The following is an 8,937-nucleotide window of genomic DNA, read 5'->3' as shown; positions in this document are numbered from 1 at the left end:
AATTTCTCAAACATTTCTGATATAAACACTCTTCCGAAGTGCATCTTGACTTTTTCCATACTTGGGATGTATTACTTTACCTAATAAACTGGCCACTGAGAATATGTTTGTGGTCTTCTGCTGCTGTAGCCCATCCGTTCCAAGGTCCGACGTGTTGTGCGTTTAGATTCGGGAGAGTAGATATAGGACGGAAATAAGGAGGAATTGCTTTTCCCAGAGAGTGGTGAATCTGTGGAATTCTCTGCCCATTGAAGCAGTGGAGGCTACCTCAGTAAATATATTTAAGAAAAGGTTGGATCGATTTTTTCATAGTAGGGGAAAAAAGGGCAATGGGGAAAGGGCACGATGGTGGAGATGAGTCCATGGTCAGATCAGCCATGGTCTTATTGAATAGTGGAGCAGGCTCGATGGGCCAGATGACCTACTCCTGCTCCTATTTCTTATGTTCTTATGTTCACAGATGCCTTTCTGAACACCACCGCTGTAGCATGTGATTAATTGAATTACTGTTACCTTCTTGTCAGTTTGAACCAGTACAGTCATTCTCTGACCTCTCTCCTTAACAAGGCAACCTTACCCACAGAACTGCTGCTCAATGTAAGTTTGCTTTTCATTCCCTGCAAACTTCAGTGACGGTTGTGTCTGAAAATCCTGGGAGATCAGCTGTTTCTGAGATGCTCGAACCACCCTGCCCCGCACCAAAGATCATTCCATGGTTAAAATTTCTTAGATCATGTTTCTGACATTTGGTCTGAACAACAACTGAACCCCTTGACCATGTTCTGCATGCTTTTGTGCATTGAGTTGCTGCCACACAATTGGCTGATTAGGTATTTGCATTAAAAAGCAAGTGTAATAAAGTGGCCACTGAGTGTATTTCCTGAGCTCCAGGGAATGCACTAAATAAATAGTTTTCTCAGCCTCTATTTCTGAATCAGTTGAGTTAATGTGGGATTTTTTTTTAAATACCCAATATAACATTCTATCCATGGACTCTTAGGAATTAAAATTAAAGTTTCAGGTGACCTAAAATTTTGATATAATATTTATTTTTCTGATTGATTTTATATAAATCTATGTATGCATATATGATGTAGATCTACACTAAAGCCTTCAGTAATAGATTATCTCCATTTATTTTATGGTAATGGCTAATCTTTATAAAAATGCATTATGTCTGAAAGGAACAGAGTGTTTCGAATCCACCTCTGGATAGTTTGCTGAGAAGTGGGGACACGTCATGCCCATGTATTTGAATTACCTTTTAATGCTTCAGTTGAGTCATAAAGAGTGCCATAAACTCTATTTCATTTTGTAGAAGCCAGTATTATCAATACTGATAAATATTCATATTTCTGTTTTCATTATGGCCAAGAACTGGATGAAAAAGCAATCAGTAGCCTGGAGTTTATAAAAGTGTATTAATCTAAAACTGAGATTTTACTCTCATAAGCTGTCTAAATTTCTTCAATGCACTGAAACTTGAAGGACTATTAATATTCACAAGCATCACATTGATTGCCCAAATATGTGAAATGACATATTCATGCTTCAAGACTATAATGAGCCAATGTAATTTTGAATTAAAATGCGCCCATCACCCACCACCACTGACTTTATTTTCTCTTGGTAGGATGGGCAAAAGGGGCCTCAGTTTACTCCACAAGTGCAATTCTGAGTAAAATGTAAGGAGAAACCTGGTCACTGATGATTCAAGCAACCTTCACTTTGAAGGCTTAAAGAGCAGCAGAGGGAGATGATCGCAGATCTGTAACAGTATTCCCCTGAGATTTTGACATCAGGCATCCATGCACAATCTACTTAGAATTAAACATCACTCTTTATTGATTAAGATCATTTCACTTACTGAATACAACCTGGACTACATCACTGAACACACTTAAATTGATCAGAGTTTGTGCTTCTTTCAAATGTGTACCACTAGAGTACAGTCGGTAAATATTGATGTCTGTGAACAAGCCTATAAACACTGGGTTTTGGAGCAGGTTGATATGATATTTTCAAATTACTTGCAGCATAAACGTAGAAGTGGAAATGGGCTTTGAGATGCCATTGACCCAATCATAAATTACAAGCTAAATAATCAGAGTAATGAGATGTACACAAGCTACTTGCAGTACCAATACCAATGAGTAGACAGTAGGAAAACAAATAAAAATAGACATTAAATTTAGGTAAGGACTGCTGAAAAATACTCAATATATGAAGCAAAATTAAAGTGTGACTAGAATTTGCCCTTGTGATATTGTACTTTTCACTTCTGACTGATAATGTACATTTTTGGGCACATTCTCTTGGGTACCTTTTCTACTGACTCAGAAAGACGGGGGTGGTCCTCTTGCTGGAGCTATATTATGAGACTCTCTCACAGTCAACAGGAATTTGAGGAGCAGATGGATTGAGAAATTCCATGTCATTGTGAGAAAACTAGGGTATTGCTAGTGTGATTTCAATCTTCTCAGTATCAACGGGGGCCACTGTGAATGGGGAAGAAATTGTGTGTTTCATCCAAGACAGTTTTTTAATGTAGTATGCAGACAAACTTACTGGACTTAGGAAGGAACAATACAGGACCTTCTCTTAGAGACTGAAGAGGGCCAAGTAACTAAAAGTGCCACAGCATCGTAGAGGTTAGCATGATGCTGTTACAGCGAAGGGTGTCTGGAGTCCAGAGTTCAATTCCAGCGCCATTCTATTTGTTGTTTGTCCTCCCCATTGATAAGTGTGAGGTGGTTCATTTTGGTAGGTCAAGTATGAAGCCAGAATATATTATTAATGGTAAGACTCTTGGCAGTGTGGAGGATCAGAGGGATCTTGGGGTCTAAGTCCATAGGACACTCAAGGCTGCTGCACAGGTTGACTTTGTGGTTAAGAAAGCATACGGTGCATTGGCCTTCATCTACAGTGGGATTGAGTTTAAGAGCCGAGAGTTAATGTTGCAGCTCTATAGGACCCTGTTCAGACCCCACTTGTAGTACTGTGCTCAGTTCTGATCACCTCACTACAGGAAGGATATGGATACTATAGAAAGGGTGCAGAGGAGATTTACAAGGCTGTTGCCTGGATTGGGCAGCATGACTTATGGGAATAGGTTGAGTGAACTTGACCTTTTCTCCTTGGAGCGACAGAGGCTGAGAGGTGACCTGATAGAGGTATATAAGATGATGAGAGGCATTGATCATGTGGATAATCAGAGACTTTTTCCCAGGGCTGAAAAGGCTAACATGGGAGAGCACAGTTTTAAGGTGCTTGAAGTAGGTACAGAGGAGAGGTCAGGGGTATGTTTTTTACGCAGAGAGTGGTGAGAGGCTGCCGGTGACAGTGGTGGAGGTGGATACAATAGGGTCTTTCAAGAGGCTCCTGGACAGGTAAATGGAGCTCAGAAAAATAGAGGGCTATGGGTAACCCTGGGTAATTTCTAAGGTAAGTACATGTTTGGCACTGCATTGTGGGCCGAAGAGCCTGTATTGTGCTGTTGGTTTTCTATGTTTCTATGTTCTATGTTTCAATGAAATGAGTGAGTTTTCTCTGGGTTTTCTGGTTTCCTCCCACTGTCCAAAGCTGTATCAGGTAAGTTAATTGGTCTTTGTAAATTGTCCCATGGTTCGGTTTGGGTTGATCGAATTTGTTGAGGGCTGCTCGGCCAGCGAGGCTTGAGGGGCCAGAAGGGTCTCCTCTGCACTGTATCCATAACTAAATAAAGTATAGTGGCTGTTGGGGAGCACTTTGGGTCCAGTGATTACAATGCCATTTGTTTTAAAATAGTTACGGAAAAAAGTTAAAGTCCTGAAGTATAGCAGGATCGGCTTTGAGGGCATGAGACAAGATCTCTCCAGGGTTGACTAGACTATTTAAAGGCAAAGGAACATTTAGAAAGTTGGAGGCTTTTAAAAGGGTCATATCAAAAGTCCATGGGCAGCATGTTCCAATACGGTGAAGGGTAGACATACAGTATCAAGTTCAGGGAACCTTGGCTGATGAGAAATATTAAGGCTCTAGTAATGAAAGAGCAGAAAGCATACATCACATTTTTGCATCTAGGTACAGATGAATGCCTCAAATATATAAAAAAAAGTTTAAGACCATGCGTAACAGAAATCAAGAGGATAAAAAGAAGGTATAAAGTGGATTTGGCCAGTAGAATTAAAGATGTTCTGAAAGGATCTTCTGTTACGTTAACAGTAAAAGGGCGAGTAGGGAGAGAATTAAGGACCATCATGGTCACTTACAGTATGTATGTAGCCCAGGAGATGGTTGAGATTTTTAATGTTTATTTCTTCTCAGTGTTTACTGTGGTAAACTACGTATACCTGACTGGACACTCCCCCCTGCTGACTGCTCCTGTGGCTCCTCCAACAGACCCCTGCATAAAGGCGATTGGAGGCACTGCTACCCCCTCAGTCTCCGAGATGCTGTGCTCCATTTTGCTGCTAATAAAAGCCTATCGTTCGCCTCCCGTCTCCAAGAGTTATTGATGGTGCATCAATTTTATTAGCAGCAATTTTAAAACATGGAGAGTGTTTTATGACCTGACAGATTGGATATTGACCCTCAATCTCCGGAAGCCTGCATTGCTTTTGAACTCTGGCTTGCATGCTTCCAATCGTACCTGGAGGAGATTCATGTAACTGAGCCTGCCACGATGCACAAAATTCTCCTCTCCAGGGTCAGTCCACGGGTCTACTCGCTGATCAGGGACCTGCCGACCTACCAAGGGGCACTGGACACCCTCAAAAGACAATACCTGTGGCCGGTGAACACAGTCTACGCAAGACATCGCTTAGCAACATGGCAGCAGTGGACCGGAGAGTCGAGTGCTGAGTCCGTGCCCTATGGACACTCATGTGGGCCTGCGACTGCAGGGGACTGATGGCGGAACGGCATGCAGAGCTGCTAGTAAGAGACGTCTTTGTTATGGGGATCAGGTCAGTGTACGTGCACCAGCGGCTGCTGGAACACGCCAATTGTATCTTACATTTGGCGATCGAGCTGGCCGACACGCTGGAAGCTGCTCTGCATGATGCTGACGCTGTCTAGGCGCACAATCTCCCGCCAGCCCTGTGGACATTGCAGACCCCGCAACCCGGCCAGTCGACCTTGGCCGCTGCCACTCGCGAGTCCGTGAACTCCCTGCAACCCTCCGGTGAATCGACCATGGCTGCTGCCAGCCGCGAGTCTGTGAACTCCCCGCAACCCGCCGGCAAACCGACCATGGCTGCTGGCAGTTGCAAGTCCATGCAGTGTTACTTCTGCGGACTTGAAAAGCACCCCCGAAAATGCTGCCTGGCCCGAGAAGCTACCTGCTTCAACTACGGCAAGAAGAGCCATTTCGCCAAGGCTTTTAAGTCCAAACCATGAGTGGGGTCGAGCAGTGCCTCGTGCGAGGTATGGGGGCGGCCATCTTTGTCGGCGCCACCTTGCCCCGCCCCCGACCCACAGGTGCTTACCAGGCACCAAGACAGCGATGCAACTCTGGCCTCCATGATCCTCGACCAAAGCGCTCCACACCAGCTCGCAAGGTCAATGATGGACATCCTGGTGGAGGGGCACAGGACTAGCTGCCTGTTTGACATGGGCAGCACTGAGATTTTTATTCACCTGGGCACAGTGCAACGCTGCGGACTCGTGACACGGCCGGTAAGCCAGAGGGTCACCACGGCTTCTGGGTCACATTCCACAGACATCCGGGTGGGTTGTGTAGCAACATTGCTGGTGCAGCGCACAGAATATCGGGACTTTACATTATTGGTCATGCCTCAACTGTGTGCCCCTGTGCTATTGGGGCTCGAATTCCAGAGCCACCTGAAAAGTGTGACAATGGTGTATGATGGGCCCCTCCCACCAATCACTGTCAGAAATCCCCAGCTATGTGGGACTTCAACACTACTGACCACACACACACACCGACCCGCACATCCCACCCAACACCATGCCAACGGCTGTGATACTGACACCACTTGCAGCCTCTCCACCCTCAAGATCCCTCCCCCACCGCTGTTCGCCAACCTGACCCCCGACTGTAAACCTGTGGCAACTAAAAGCAGGAGGTACAGCGCGGGGGACAGGGCCTTCATTCAGTCAGAGGTGCAGCGGCTGCTCAGGGAGGGGATCATTGAGCCAAGCACAAGCCCTTGGAGGGCCCAAGTGGTTGTTGTTCAGACTGGGCAGAAAAATAGGATAGTTGTGGACTATAGCCAGACCATCAACAGGTTCACGCAGCTTGACGCATACCCACTACCCCGCATCATGGATATAGTCAACCAGATAGCTCAGTACAAGGTGTACTCGACCATAGATCTGAAATCCGTTTACCACCAGCTCCCCATCCGCCCGGAGGACCGCCCCCTACACTGCCTTCAAGGCGGGCGGCAGGCTCTATCACTTCCTGTGCATCCCCTTTGGTGTCATGAATGGTGTCCCTGTCTTCCAGAGGGAAATGGACCGGGTGGTGGACCAGTGCCAACTGAAGGCCACGTTCCCACATCTGGATAACATCACCATCTGTGGTCACGACTGGCAGGATCACGACACCAACCTCCAATGATTTTTCCAAGTGGCCAAAGCTCTTAACCTCACCTATAACAGGGACAAGTGTGTGTTCAGAACCACCCGACTTGCTATCCTTGGGTATGTCGTGGAGAACGGAGTCATTGGCCCTGATCCCAAACGTATGCGCCCCCTGTTGGAACTCCCTCTTCCCACCACTCTCAGAGCCCTCAAATGGTGCCTGGGCTTCTTTTCCTATTACGCCCAATGGGTCCCTCACTATACAGACAAGGCCCGCCCCCTGGTCAAGTTACCGCATTTCTCCTCTCAGCCGGGGCCTGCGCGGCCTTCAGCCGCATTAAAGGGGACATTGCCAAAGCAACGATGCATGCGGTGGATAAGACCATTCCCTTCCAAGTAGAGAGTGAAACTTCCGACTTTGCGCTGGCTGCTGCCCTCAATCAGGCAGGAAGGCCGGTAGCATTTTTCTCTCATGCCCTTCAAGGCCCTGAAATTCGGCACTCCGCGGTGGAGAAAGAAGCCCAGGCCATAGTGGAAGCTATTAGGCACTGGAGGCACCATCTCACTGGCAGAAGGCTCACCTTGCTGACCAACCAGCACTCAGTTGCGTTCATGTTCAGCACCCAACAGCGGGGCAAAATCAAAAAATAATAAAATTTTGCGGTGGAGAATAGAACTCTCCACCTACAACTATGACAACCTGTACCGGCCTGGAAGGCTCTATGAGCCCCCTGATGCCCTATCCTGGGGAACAGCGTGCAGCTCGACCGGCTATACGCCCTCCACGCAGATCTTTGCCACCCGGGGGTCACCCGACTTTACCATTTCGTGAAAGCCCGGAACCTGCCTCACTCCCTTGAGGAAATCAGGACGATGACCAGGGACTGTCAAGTCTGCGCTGAGTGCAAACCGCACTTCTACCGTCCTGAAAAGGCACACCTTATCAAGGCCACCCACCCCTTTGAGCGACTGAGTGTCGACTTTAAGGGCCCCCTTCCCTCCACTGACCGCAATATCTACTTTCTCAACATAATCAAAGAGTACTCGCAGTTCCCCTTTGCCATCCCCTGCCCCGATACCACTGCCACGTCCGTCATAAAAGCCCTGCGTCAGCTCTTCACTCTGTTCGGATATCCCTGTTATATCCACAGTGATAGAGGGTCCTCGTTTATGAGTGACGAGCTGCGCCAGTACCTGCTAGCTAGGGGTATTGCAACTAGTAGGACCACGAGCTATAATCCCTGGGGGAATGGACAGGTGGAGAGGGAGAATGCCACAGTGTGAAAGGCCACACTTTTAGCCCTTAAGTCAAAAGGGTTGCCCGTCTCTTGCTGGCAGGAGGTCCTCCCTGAGGCACTCCACTCTATCCGCTCCCTGCTATGCACGTCCACCAATGCCACCCGTCATGAGCAACTCTTTCCTTTTCCCAGGAAGTCTGCCACTGGGACCACCCTACCGGCTTGGCTGACGTCCCCAGGGCCAGTGCTGCTCCGGAAACATGCGAGGAGCAATAAATACTCCCCGCTGGTCGAGCGGGTTCACCTACTACATGCGAACCCCCAGTATGCCTACGTGGTCTTACCTGATGGGCGGGAGGACACGGTCTCCATCCGCGACCTGACGCACGCAGGAGCACCAGACCCCTACTCCAAACACTCCACGGTGACTATGAACCCCGTACCCACTGATTTATATACCTACGAGACACCGCGCACGCCAAGCCCTACACAGACTCCTCACGACACTCCCATACTGGGCGCCATGCACATGCATGAGGGATCACTGACGCCTAATGGGCTGACACCTCAAGTCAGGCTGGACCCAGCACAACCACTGTCTCTGGTGCAATCACCACTGGCACCGGTGCAATCACAGCCGGTGCTACGTAGATCGCAGCGACAGACTTGACCGCGTGATAGACTTAACCTGTAAATATACTTGTAAGAAACTTTGCTCCGTGCGGACTCTCTTTTAAAACAAAGGGGGGTGAATGTGGTAAACTACATATACCTGTCTGGACACGTTCCTCTGCTGACTGCTCCTGTGGCTCCCACAGACCCCGGTATAAAGACGATTGGAGGCACTGCTCCCCCCTCAGTCTCCGAGATGCTGTGCTCCATTTTGCTGCTAATAAAAGCCTATCGTTCACCTCCCGTCTCCGAGAGTTATTGATGGTGCATCATTTACTGAAGAGAATTTCAAGGATGCCAAAGAAAACAGGATAATAAGTTTTGAGATCTTGGATCATATGGAAATTACAAGGAAGCGGTATTTGCAGTCTTGACTGACTAAGTGCAAACTGGACATTATGGGAAGCCGGTAAAGAAATCACAGAGGCCTTTGCAGAGAGAGTTGCTTTGTCTGTAGCTATTTGCAAAGTTCTGGATGACTGGAGGTTGGCTAATCCTG

Source organism: Hypanus sabinus, chromosome 7 (genome assembly GCF_030144855.1).
Source record: "Hypanus sabinus isolate sHypSab1 chromosome 7, sHypSab1.hap1, whole genome shotgun sequence".
NCBI classification, from domain to species: Eukaryota; Metazoa; Chordata; class Chondrichthyes; order Myliobatiformes; family Dasyatidae; genus Hypanus; species Hypanus sabinus.
This window is presented reverse-complemented; position numbering follows the sequence as displayed.